This window comes from Macaca mulatta, chromosome 6, assembly GCF_049350105.2.
Source record: "Macaca mulatta isolate MMU2019108-1 chromosome 6, T2T-MMU8v2.0, whole genome shotgun sequence".
Lineage (NCBI taxonomy): Eukaryota > Metazoa > Chordata > Mammalia > Primates > Cercopithecidae > Macaca > Macaca mulatta.
Window position 1 is genome coordinate 152,607,300 of NC_133411.1, and position 13,612 is coordinate 152,620,911.

At 40.9% G+C, this 13,612-nt stretch overlaps 1 protein-coding gene and 1 long non-coding RNA gene across 2 annotated transcripts in view; one reads left to right on the forward strand and one right to left on the reverse strand.

Annotated features, from left to right (window-relative positions):
* The window catches only part of LOC144329572 (uncharacterized), a 38,062-nt gene extending 30,843 nt beyond the window's left edge, over positions 1-7,219 (forward strand). Inside the window, exon 2 of the long non-coding RNA XR_013394932.1 lies at positions 707-7,219. This is a non-coding gene — a long non-coding RNA (uncharacterized LOC144329572). The remainder of the gene's footprint in view (positions 1-706) is intronic.
* LOC144329569 (uncharacterized) overlaps positions 1-7,322 on the reverse strand; it is a 330,604-nt gene extending 323,282 nt beyond the window's left edge. Inside the window, exon 1 of the mRNA XM_077937309.1 lies at positions 7,185-7,322. The gene's annotated coding sequence lies outside the window, so the exon portion shown is untranslated. The remainder of the gene's footprint in view (positions 1-7,184) is intronic.
* Between the last annotated feature and the right edge of the window lie 6,290 nt (positions 7,323-13,612).

Sequence of the window (13,612 nt, forward strand, 5' to 3'; positions counted from 1 at the left end):
GAAATTTTTGCAGATTATATCCTAAAATATATTTTCTAAGTTGCTTACTCTCTCTCCTTTCTTTCAGGAATGGCAATGAGTCACAGATTTGGTCTCTTTATGTAATCCATGTCTCTTGGAGATTTTATTTATTCATTTATTTGAGACAGGTTCTCACTCTGTCACCCAGGCTGGAGTGCATTAGTGCAATCATGGCACACTGCAGCCTTGATTTTCCAGGCACCAGTGATCTTTCCACCTCAGTCTCCTGTGTAGCTGGGACCATAGGTGTGCACCAACATGCCCAGCTAATTTTTGTATTTTTGATAAAGATGTGGTGTCACCACGTTGCCCAGGCTGGTCTTGGACTCCTGAGCTCAAATGATCCACCTGTGTTGACCTCTCAAAGTGCTGGGATTACAGATGTGAGACACTGTGCCTTTACAATTTTATTTTATTTTATTTTTTGAGACACGCTGGAGTACAGTGACGTGATCTTGGCTCACTGCAAGCTCTGCCTCCTGGGTTCATGTCATTCTCCTGCCTCAGCCTCCCGAGTAGCTGGGACTACAGGCACCCGCCACCATGACCGGCTAATTTGTTGTATTTTTAGTGGAGACGGGGTTTCACCATGTTAGCCAGGATGGTCTCGATCTCCTGACCTCGTGATCCGCCCGTCTCGGCCTCCCAAAGTGCTGGGATTACAGGCATGAGCCACCATGCCCAGCCCACAATTTTACTTTTAAAAATTCTTTTTTCTTTATTTTTGTCTGAGTTGATTTGCAGAACTGGTCTGTGAGCTCTGAGATTTTTTCCTCAGCTTGGTCTAACAGAAGCTGTTAATGCTTCTGACTCAGCTATGAAATTCTTGTTGGGAGCTTAATTCCAGAAGTTCAGTTTGATTCTTTCTTAAAATGGCTATTTTGTCTTTCAGCTCTTGAATAGTTTTATGGGATTCCCTGGATTCAGTTTTAACTTTCTCCTGAATCTTGATGAGCTTCTTTGCCATACAGATTCTGAATTCTGTATCTGTCATTTCAGTCATTTCATTTTGGCTAAGACTCATCGCTGGGGAGCTAGTGGGCTCATGTGGAGGTAAAGGGGTGCTCTGAATTGTAGAGTTACTAGAATTCTCACACTGGTTCTTTCTGATTTGTGTGGGTTGATGTTCCTTTAACCTTTGAAGTTGCTGTCCTTTGGATGGGCTTTTAGCTTTTACGTTCTTACATTTTTTGCTCTAACACACCATTACTGGTTTGAAGCTTTTAAATTCTTTAATGCCCTTGAAGGTTTGACAGTGGTATAAGTTGGGTTTAGCTGACTGGCTTCAAAGTCCAAGGCTCAGCTCGGCACTCTCGGGCTGCCTGCTTTAACTCTGGGAGGGACTGCTACTGGGTCTGTGGCTTTGTTCTCTGGTTTCTCGATGTCAAATACTGGCTGCACTGAGGGGGCCGAGGTGCTCCCCCTCCACTGGCAATCGTGCTCCATCAGTAGCTGCTGGCAAAAGCGCTCCGATGGGGTGGCAGTGGGGCCACAGGCGACAGTGCTCCACTGGGCCGGCAAGGGTCTTGGGTGAAAGTGCTTTGGCATGGTGGTGTAGTGAGGGGGCTCTGAAGTTTCAGTGAGCCATTGGACTACAAATAGTAGCAGCTCCTGTACCTTCCTCCAACCCCTATGTTTTGTTGAAGGAGAGGTTATACTACTTTTGACTCCATAAGGCATTTCCTTAATCCAAAAGATTAGGTGATACTGTGGTTTGACTGTGATGCTTAAGAATGCAGTCTGAGTTTTCAAATCAATGATGCTTTGAGTAATTTAGAAAATGCTTTATATGACTCCAAACTCTAGCTTGTGGAGTTTATTTGATATAGTTAGTTTTCTATAAAACGTCATTAAGGCTCCCTTTCTCTTTCTGTTGGCCCTTGGTCACCAACCAGAAAAGGACACCCAGAGCTGGGATGAAAGGTAGACCTTAGTTCTATTAGAGAAAATGTAAAAGCATTTTCAAAGCATTTTCTCTATGCAAGGGAATTCCTTGACCATATCTTGATTACTGGGGACAGCAAATCTGAATAACTATTAAACTTAAAAACCAGTTCTGCAATTGAATAATATAGCCTCAGACATTGAGAAAAGCACTTAAATAAATCTCATGTGTAGCAAACTAATGAAACTTTCCAAAGGGAAAAAAAGTAAATATATATGTGTCGTAATATAAAACAAAAGGAAAATGGGGCTAAAATAAATTAAAAGGGCCCTCAGATATTTACAACCAATAAAAATATTATATTTTGGGAAGATTTTAAAAGTGTCATTGGAAAAAGCAGTACTGGCATATTCTGTCCTTTTTTCTCTCCCAACTTTTATCTTCTTAAATTAAAACTCACAGGAAAAAAAAAAAAGGCAAGCCTCTAGCTGGGCTATGAGGAACACTATTCATTTCTCCCCCTGACCTGATTAGTCAGAACGTCTTTCGAATGATTAGTTTTCAATTTGCACCACTGTCAGAGAGAAAGGCCTCCAAATTAATGGCTACATTGATTGTTTATGCCTCCAAGAGACACATTAAAAAAATTTCAGCAACGCTAAAAGAAATGGTGATCTTCTGAAAAGATTTAGCTTAATAGATTTTTTTAAAAGAAAAATGAAGGTTTTGGCAACTTGCAAAAAGTATGTTTAAAATTCCACTTACAAGTCTGGCTGCTTAGAGCGTTTGAGTGCTAAGGGCTTTCTCAATTCTTAGCATAAGAAGCTGACCTAAGATTTTGGGATCCTTGGACCCATCAGCAGAAATTTTGGTAGAACTGCAATTCTAGCTCATCTGTAGGGCCCAACCATGCTGGCTTCCTTTTAATAAGAAATGCTGTCCCTCACCACACCCCCCAGTGTCCTTCCTGGGTGGTTTATCCTCCCTGCCTGGGCTTTTGGTACCACACTAAAAATTCAAGAGGAAAGGTTTCTACAAACATTGTTCTGTTTGGTTGGCACAGAAGGGATGGGAATTTGCACAGAGCTTTTGTTGGGCAAGTTTCTCTTAATTCCCTGCCAATGAAGTTCTAATGCTGTGTCTCAGATGAAGAAAGGTAACAACAGATTAGACAACTGTTCACTCCATCTTACATTTACTCTGAAGAACTGCAATATGTTTTTGCAACAGGCAAAGGACCATGTTAGAAGTAAGCTTACTTTCATTACTGATATTTACCTTGTTGAAATTGGCCAATATAACGATGCAGTGGCTATTCATGATAGCAGCATGCCCAAAATTGTAGCTCACTGAGGACCAATAATGATCAATGTTCAAGGATGAGAAATACAGTAATGTTTTCTCTGTTCTTGTTGAGGTTTGATGATTATTGTTTATGCCACGGCAAATGAGGTTTCTTTAGATATTAACACAGTTTCCATGATTTAAATAGGTGTTGAATGCCCATTTTTCTCAATATCATCTCGTTTCCTTAACTTTCTTATGTGTCTGAACCTGGTGGTCATACTCCCTCTCAAATCCCTCTTTGCAAATTCTTTGATCTGGGTCAGCACAAAAAAGAGGCGTCAGTCTCAAATGACACCTTATTTCAATGAGGTCCAATTATGGTAAGAGAGATGGTCAAAATCAACAGTTTATGGAATATTAAACTGGTAATGGCAGAGATAAAACTGATCATCTAAGGCTTGGTATTCAGCATTTGGAGCCCTACATGCCCCCAGTAGTACTAAGCCCAGACTGCCGTTGGAAGGTCAGCACAATCAGGATTGCTTCACACAACTGCAAGCTGGATGACCAAGCACTGTGTGGTGTAACGGGGCCCTGCAGTCATCACTTATAAAACTCAGAACCATAACACAGATCATGTGTTCCATATGAATTGCCATGGTTGGATATCTAATTTTTTTCCCTGTCCCAAACTATGGTACTAGTTATTCACGGCAGATTGGTAGTTTTTGTAAAACCAGTGCTTTGACTATGTGACATTAACACTCATGAGGACCTGATAACTTCCAAACACAACAGAACATTTGGACACTTGCCACCTGAGTCCTGTGCCAGCTACACCAGCTTGGCTGAGCTGTTGTCATATTCCACTAGACTCTACCGAAGGTCATCTGCAGTCTTGGCTCACTTAGCTAGCTTTGGAATTTGCTCTCCCCTTTATCCAATGCTTCCTCTTCTTTGTTACATTATATTGCTCAGGTCTTTTAAAAATCTGAAGAACAAGTGCTTGCTTGAAGCCTTCCTGAAGTCACTGGTTCCACTTTTTTTTTTTTTTTCCCCCAGGCCAGAAAAAATAGCCTCTGATTTACTATCCTGGGCAATGCACTATTAAAAATTCTATGATTAAATAATATTTCCGGTTGCAGAATATCTCTTGTTATGCTGAAAGCCATCGAAAACTGCCCTTAATAGATACCTTAAGGTGTCTAGTGGTATATCAAGTTAGGTTGGGGAGAAAAGGTAGCAGGTTGTATAAACCCCTTTCTACCAGGAGGTTTCCCTGGTGGAAATAGTATTTTTTTTAAGTCACTGGCATTGTTTAGAATTGCTGGTGCATAGTAATAATAAGCAGACTAACCTTCAGTTGGGTTTATTATCATTTTTAAGTTATCTACAGACAATGAACCCCTTTATACCTTGGCAGACTGCACTCACTTCAACACCTTCCCCCTTGTATATCACTGTTCAAAGCAACCCCTAAATGATCAAATTATATATGGGAACAAAGCATTCCTGAAAGATCCTCCTTATTGAAGTACGTATTTCACATGGCATAGTTAAAGTTTTCAAAGACTCTAGGGAAAGGAGCTGCACACTCTGTGTACATAAGTAACTGCAGTTATTCTCACGTGGCCTAAGACTACAAAAGATGCTTGCATGGGCTTTTGTGTCCTAGCACTGTCCTTCTGTTAATACAAATGAATTAATGAAATTAACCAATTTTCTTAGTCTACATAATCTCACATTTCTTAATTTGTTGGATTTGTCTCCACTATACTCAGCTTAGTCTCTTTTGAAGTCTCCCCTCATTTAAGTAAAACTCATAACAATTAACAACAAATAAGCCAAATGAATTTTTTTTTTCTTTCTGAGGACTTTGAGACCTCAAGGTCCCTATATACAAGGTCATGTCTGATCATTCACCTTCTTACCTCTCAAACACTTTTGCTATTTTTTCAATGTCTTTCTTCCCAGCAAACTAGTTAGGGAAGTGTAGGGGACATGAAAGCATGTGTGGAGATGGGTGCATGGAAGCATTTTAGGGCCAGGGTAGAATGACACATCCCACGAGTACTCATACCCTACATTACTCATTGGCAAAACTCAGCCACACGCCACACCCAGCAGCAAAGGAGGCTGCAAAATGTAAACCCAGGAAGAAGAGGAGATGAACACTGGCGACTAGTTAGTGGTCTCTACTACACCCCCGGTTAGTCAGGAGAAGGGCATACTCAATCTTGTCACTGCCAAAAATCTTGTGCTCAGTGCATTGCCTCACACATTATAGATTCGTAGAAAACACCTGCCAATTAGGTGTGTGTGCTAAGTATTCTATGAACGACAAGGAAAGAGTGGGCCTGCAATAATCTTCAAAAACTTTAATCAAGTCTTACTTTTAATAGACCAGCCAATCTGCTAAAAAACCAAGAGGAGACTCAGCAGATCCCATGAATGTTGATGAAGTTTGATCATTTTGTTGAGAATTATGAAATCAAGGATGATTTATAATAATTCACTAAAAAATGGTTGCAGGGCTTGTTAACTTTCTAAGTAATCAGTTTATGCACACATACGTTTGATTACATAAGCTATTTGCATGTTTATATATAGAGAAAGAAAAAATAATTGGTGTTATGTGGTTTTCAGAGACAAAAGAGAGGACGTGTAAACATTTGCAGTGAACAGACAGAGCCTAAATTCAAGATCTCAGTACAAGGCACCCTGGAATAAATGGGAGAAAATATTTCCTGTGTTTTGAGTTTCCCTTCCTATTGCATGTCACTTGGAAAGCCTAGCAACCAATTTATAAGCCCTCACAAATCAATCACTGCTAGGCAGTAGCCCACATTGTGTTCTAATTCTAAGCATTTCTTCTTGTCTCAGAAATGAACACCAATGTAGATTAACCATGTCTATATAGTGGACATGGTTAATTCTTTCAGGTACCATATGAGAACAATGATGACTAATGGGAAACATTTTTAAGATCACAAGAGAACTGTATATTAACAAGCAAAAAAAAAATGTAATCATCTCAAAATAACAGGCATTAACAAACCCGCATACTGCAGAGATGCATTGTTCCTGCATGCAAAGAAACTGATGACATGATCCCCACTGCTATGCTCAGAGAAAAATTAAGTGACAGGTCCCTTTTATTTGAGAGTGTGCTGGTTTTTTCCCCTGATGATGGACTTAAGATGTTATATAAAGGGTTATACAGTGAAGTCATGGAACATCAAATTACTGCTTATACAGGATGCTTCTAAACCATTTAACCCGATACTACAGAATAAAACATGTGTAATCAACAAGCACTAAAAAGGAATGAATACGTAACAAGAATGACCCTTCACTTACCTGAAGAACGTGCATGAATTCTATTCAATGACAGTTTTAGTCAATTGTATCTTTTTGATTTTGGCATCCAGATAAACTCCCCACTGATTAATTAGGGGACCCATTATACTTGGAAATGAATGACTTAAATACCCATAAATATGAGGAACATGGCATAATGTCAGAATTGAAACATTGCTCAGACCCATGACCTAGCCAGTGGCTCCAATTAACAATATTAAACCAGTGATTCTCAAACTTTAGGAAGCATCAGAATCACCTGGATGGTTCATTAAAACACACGTTGCTGGACGCCAGTCACAAGTTTCCGATTCAGTAGATCTGAGGTACAGTCTGAGAATTTGCATTTCTAACAACTTCCCAGGTATTGCTGATGCTGTTGGCGCAGGGGCCACACTTTGAGAATGAATGCTTTAAATTAATAATCAAACAGCTGATTGAGGAACCACCATATGCCTGGAAATACAGAATAACTGAATTTTCCCATTAAAGGGTTGGAGATGTTACCCAAACCACGCATTTTTATAATGATAGCTATCATATCAACTTTTATTTAAAATCTTAAGCCCCCTCTCCCCCACTGATAGAGCAAAATGAACAAAATAAACGATTCAACCCCCCTTCCCATTACCTTGCATCAGAGTCTTCTTGGAAGCTCTACCAAAATAACTCTACATCTTCAGAATCTTTTTTCAGCCTCATTACATTTAGGGAAAAGAATGCAGGTTCCTCTTTGGCACTGTGTCCTCAGCTAGTCTGTGGGAAGCTCAGCAACTTGCCACTTGTTCCCAGTTTAAGTAACAGGAATGAGATCATCAACATTTTCTATTGGGTCTCCTCAATCTCCTCCTGATTCCGGTTTAATACCGATATGCAATGAACATGTTGAAGCCCAATGGCTAACAAACTCTAAAACTTTTGGCTATGTGCTGGAAGGACCCCGAGAGAAAGTCTATCCTGGGTTAAATTCAGCCGCGGATCTGTTTCATTTGGCTGGTACTGTGTTTCAGGAAGAACTGCGCTTGAATGCCTTCAGGAGGCACATGCTCTCAGTGGCTTGTACTTCCTCCTGATTTGCCGCTGACTTCACGTATTTAAATTACCTGCCTGACCCTCCAGGTCATGGCAATTGAAGTACCTGAAAAACCCTCTGCTTTAACAAATGAGGAAACTAAGCTTTGAAGAAGTTAAGTAACTCTCACAGAGTCATGCTGATAGCTAGTGACAGAACAGGACTACAACTAATAGCTCAAGATCTCGCTCTGTCTCTCTTTCTTCTTTTTTTCTTTTTTTTTTTTCTTTTTTTTTTTTTTTTTTTTTTGCTGCTTTCTCAACCTCTGGTGTCTCTAATGGTGTCAACACAGACTTTAGACAAGAACTTGATCAGCATTGCCTGCCTCACTCTGTATTACCTTAAGGGTATACCTATCACGGTCACCCACCTCAGTCTATCAGATGTGCTCCATACCTTTCTCAACATGGTACCTTCCTGTGGAGTGCTTTGAAACATGTTGAGACACGACTTCACGTTTTTTGGTTTGTAGTGGAGGAAAATATGTGAATAAGTCCGAGGTCAAAGAAATAACTTGAGCTCTGGCCTTGGAGTCACTGACAGAAATAGTATAGATTTTCACAAAGGCATCCTTTAAAAACGAAGCCAACAAAAACCAAACAAAATTAGACTTCAAATAAAAGGCCCATGCCACAATCTGGGTTTGAAACATAGTGAAGTCAAGACAGATCAAGTTTCCCCTTGGTCCTCCTTAATTTAGCTGCCTGTGCTAGTCTCCAAATTCCTTTTATCATCATTAGATGGAGAACATTCATTCACCTGTTCCAATTTGACCCTCTTGTTTTAATGGTCAAGCAAAGCACAGGGCGGGAGAACTAAAAGCAGTGGTTCTCAAAATGAAGCATACATAGCCATCACCTAGGAACTCGTTGATGATGCAGCGTCTTTGAACCCAGCTGCAGAGATTTCTGGTAGGCCTGAAATCTATATCGTTAGCTAGCACTCACAAGTGTTTTCCATGCTAGTGATGCCTAGAACACACTTGGAGAAATGCCTTGTGCTTTTCAAACTTCAGTGTATTTACAAATCTCTGTCGAAATGCAGCCTCGTTAAGTAGGTCTGGGGTGGGGTCTGAGGTTGGGCATTTCTCAAAAATTCCTGTAAAGTGCTGGTCCAGAAACTGCTCTTTGAGTAGCAAGGGTTTAGAACTCTGATGTGGCAGGGGGTTATATTTCCTAGGTTTAAAATTCAGCTCTCCACTTTTCTAGTTGTCAGTCTGGAAAAGCAGCTTAACCTCTCTGTGCCTCAATTCTCTCATTCTCAAATGGGACACACTTACATGGCAATAGAAATAGGAGAGAGAGAATACCAAGTTTTGTTTGCTTTTTGAAATGGAACTTTGCTCTTGTTGCCCAGGCTGGAGTGCAATGGTGCAATCTTGGCTCATTGCAACCTCCACCTCCGGAGTTCAAGGGATTCTCATGCCTCAGCCTCCCAAGTAGCTGGATTACAGGCATGCACCATTACACCTGGCTAATTTTGTATTTGTAGGCGAGACAGGGCTTCACCATGTTGGCCAGGTTGGTCTCGAACTCCTGGCCTTAGGTGGTCCACCTGCCTCGGTCTCCCAAAGTGCTGGGATTAGAGGCATGATCCACCGTTGCTGACCAATACCAAGTTCTTGAACTACATCCCATGCTAAGAGATTGTGAATTCCTTAAGGAGGTACCATATCTTCCTTGAAAAACAAAACTTTGGAATTTTCCATTTTAAACACCTGCAAGAACGGACTCCTAATCGACTTCCCTTTTGCCACGACCAAGAAGATTTTCCCTCAGAAATCAATAAAATCGCCTCAGTTCTAGGTTTGGCCAGCCAAGAGAAATCTAACCAGCAGATCATCAGCCACCACAGAGAAAGGTCATAAACTGGTGGGCAGAGGTTAGGATGTCTCCCTTCTTGGCTCTACTTACTATTGTAACATTCAGACAATGCACCTGCCTCCTTCTGCCTCAATCTGTAGGAGAGTGGCTGTGACAGCTAAGTCACTGCCGAGTTACATCTTATCACCTCATTTTAATCAGTAATTCCCAAATCTTAGTCTACTGAAGACTCTTTTGCAAAAAATTTTAAACTCATAGACACCCAGAGCACATTTCACAAGATGCAAACTTGGCAGGTCTGCTATGAGCACTCAACATCTCAATTTTTAAAAAACCTGGCCCTCATTCTGAAACAGGTGCTCCATTCTCTGACAAATAAAGCTTTCTAAAAAGTTTGGGCCAGGTGCAGTGGCTCATACCTGTAATTCCAGCACTTTGGGAGGCTGAGATGAGTGGATCACTTAAGGTCAGGAGTTTGAGACCAGCCTGGTCAACATGGCGAATCACCGTCTCTACTGAAAACACAAAAATTAGCTGGGCGTGGTGGTACACGTCTGTAATCCCAGCTACTTGGGAGGTTGAGGCGGGAGTACTGCTTGAACTTGGAAGGTAGAGGTTGCAGTGAGCTGAGATTGTGCCACTGCACTCCAGCCTGGGCGACAGAGTGAGACTCCATCTCAAAAAAAAAAAAGTTTGAAAGGAAGGATGCTCAGACACCATGCGAGTTCAACAACAGCTTCCCTGGTACATTTTACAGATTTCTATCCTTTGTGTGGAGCAATTAAATCACGTTCTTTTGAATGACCCCAGTGAAGGCTACCATTTGCTGAGTGAGCCTTTACCACTCACTAAGCCCTCATGTTTTTTTTTCCTTACAAAGCCTGCTATTACCATTATGATCCCCACAGAGTAGAACGAAGTGGTGGCTCAGAGAGCACCTTGTCTGGAGTTGTGCCGTGACTTAGTGTCAAAGGTGGGACCCCAAACCCCTGTCTGTCTGACTCCTAGTCTAACAGACTTCTCCTGTGCTCTAAAGCAGAGCTTCTTGGACTGCAGCGTCCACCAGAATTCCTGGAGGGCTTGTTAAAACTGCTTCGTCCGTCCCATCTTCAACGTTTCTGGTGAGTAGGTCTGGGGCAAGGCCTGAGAATTTGCATTTCTAACACACTCCCACGAGTGCTAATGCAGTATGAGCACCACACCATAAGAGTTAGCTATTGGGTCCTTTCCTCTGGGGAGTTGGATGCCTCTCATTAGCAGTCCTCACTACTTACACGGGGCAATTTTGAAAAGCTTTCCTTTTCCTTCAAGTGTTGCTTAGACAATAAATACATGACAAATGGCCAATGAAGCTGCTGTTAAGTCAGCTCTTAAATGTCTTCAGTTGTTACTTCTGTGGGGTTTGAAGTTGTCATATGTCATCCTCCTCAAGCAGAAAGAACAATTCTCCCTTTGTGGTGGCTCTTTCATAGAACTTATTTTGTTTTGTCTTTTCTTTCTCCACTTTAAAAATGTTGAACTGTTTTACTCTGCCTCTATTCCAACTAAGCAATGGTTAGCAAAATATTGGATGCAATAGGTTCCATCCGACCAGGTGCTACAGAAATATGATAATCTACCCTCTATATCTTCTTCCTCAGTTTAGTGAAAGGACTCCAGCTGGGGTCTGGATTGGTCTTCCCCTTATGTCAATGACCCTGTGGTTGTCTCCTGGGACTTCAAGGGTTTACCTTCAACAGGGGCATCTGCATCTACACTAGGCACAAGCACAGACTACTTAGTAGGAAGGGTCTATTTCAGCTTGCAGCTCTTTTTGTTCTCCTCAAGGAATTGCATGTGTGGTGGGCCAAGCTATTCCCACAGCATGTGGAAAGAACACCAGTCAGAGTTAAGCAGGCAGAATGACCCTGTGAAGTTTTCAAAGGGTAGGATATATTTCCGTTGGGATAGCTAAGTGGGAAACCTCAGAGTCAAAAGTCTCCAGTGACTTTGTTCTCTCCTGGTACATTCTATAGACTTCTATCCCCAGCAGTAAAACTATGTCTCTGAGGCCCCCTTTTTTTTTATTTTGCAAAATTCAAACTGCAATTTGATGTGATGGATCTCATAATAACAATTCAAATGACCTCTGGATGAGTCTTCTTCAACTCAGGGTTCACAAACCAGGAGCTTAAAAAAAAAAATCCTTGGCTTCTTGGAAAGCGTTTTACTGTTCCTTTGAGTCAGGGAAATGGAATCAGGGCATACAACACCTTGACACAAAACCCACTGCACCATTTACCCAAAGCAGTGTGACTTGACCACTCTGAAGTCAGTGTTCCCAATTGTCAAACAAACAGATATATTTACATCATTGCACTGGATGAAATGGAATGAGAGAATGGAATGGAATATCACAGATGAAAGTGCTTGAAACGTTTAGAACTTCAGAAAATATCAGTAGAATCTGATCCCCATTAAACACCTAACTTCATTTCTCTAATCTTTTTCTCTGGGGAAAAGCAACATTTGAACTGGTAACAAAATCAGACTCAGAATTCAGCAAAGTTCAAAGTGCACATCAGTGGGAAACAATGGAGCATGAAAGCTGGTAATTTTGACATGAGTGCTTGTCCTTGCTCTGCCACTCACTAGTGGTGTGACCTTTGTGAGGCTTCTTAAAATCCCCAGGTAGTTCAGAGTGGTTTAAAAAAGTTTTTTTGTGTTTTTTTAAAATAGAGTTGCTGTGAGCATGAAATAATTATGTATGAAGTTCTTCGCATAGTAATACATAGTGAACACTCAGTAAATGTGGTTATTTTCACTGATAACCCTCTGTAAACTTAATGAAGGTTAAGCATCCTTCTCCCACAAATGTGCGTACGTATATGTACACACAGCCATGCATTGCTTAACAATGGAAATACATTCTGAGACATGTCTTATTAGGCAATTGAATCATCATGTAATCATCACAGAGTGTATTAACACAAACCTAGATGATGTAGCCCACTGCACACCTAGGCTGTATGGTATAGCCTATTGTTCCTAGGCTACAAATCTGTACAGCATGTTATTTTATTGAATACTGTAGGTAATGGTGACACAATGGTAAGTATTTGTGTATCTAAACATAGAAAAGCTACAATAAAGATAGTGTAAAAGATAATGGTACACCAGGATAGGGCAGTTACCATGAATAGAGCTGATAGGACTGGAAGTTGCTCTGGGTGAGTCAGTGAGGGAATGTGAAGGCCTAGGACATTACTGTGCTCTACTGTAGACTTTATGAACACTTAGGCTACACTAAATTAAAAAAATTGTTCTTCAATAATGAATTAACTTTAGCTTACTGTAACTTTTTTACTTGACAAAGTTTTTCCTTTTTAAAACTCTTTGACTCTTTTATAATAACACAGCTTAAAAAAATACCTTGTACAGCTGTACAAAAATATTTCTTTATCCTCCTATAAACATTTTCTATTTTTAAAATTTATTATTATTATTTTTTGAGATGGAGTCTCGCTCTGTCGCCCAGGCTGGAGTGCAGTGGCCGGATCTCAGCTCACTGCAAGCTCCGCCTCCCGGGTTTATGCCATTCTCCTGCCTCAGCCTCTGGAGTAGCTGGGGCTACAGGCGCCCGCCACCTCGCCCGGCTAGTTTTTTGTATTTTTTAGTAGAGACGGGGTTTCACCGGGTTAGCCAGGATGGTCTCGATCTCTTGACCTCGTGATCTGCCCGTCTCAGCCTCCCAAAGTATTTTTTTACTTTTTAAACTTCTTTTTTGTTGTTGTTAAAAACGAAGACAGAAACACACACAGTAGCCTAGACCTACACAGGGTCAGGATCATCAGTGTTGCTGTCTTCCACCTCCATATCTTGTCCGACTGGAAGGTCTTCAGGGGCAATAACATTCATGGAACTGTCGTCTCCTATGATAATAATGCCTTCTTTTGGAATGCCTCCTGAAGGATCTGCCTGAGGCTGTTTCATAGTTAAGTTTATTTTTAATAAGTAGAAGTAGTACACTCTAAAATAATGATAATAAGTATACTATATCAAATGCACTAACCAGTACCACAGCCATTTATTATCACCAAATATCATGCACTGTACATAATTGTACGTGCTATACTTTTGTATGGATGGCAGTGCAGTAGGTTTGTTTACACCAGCATCACCATG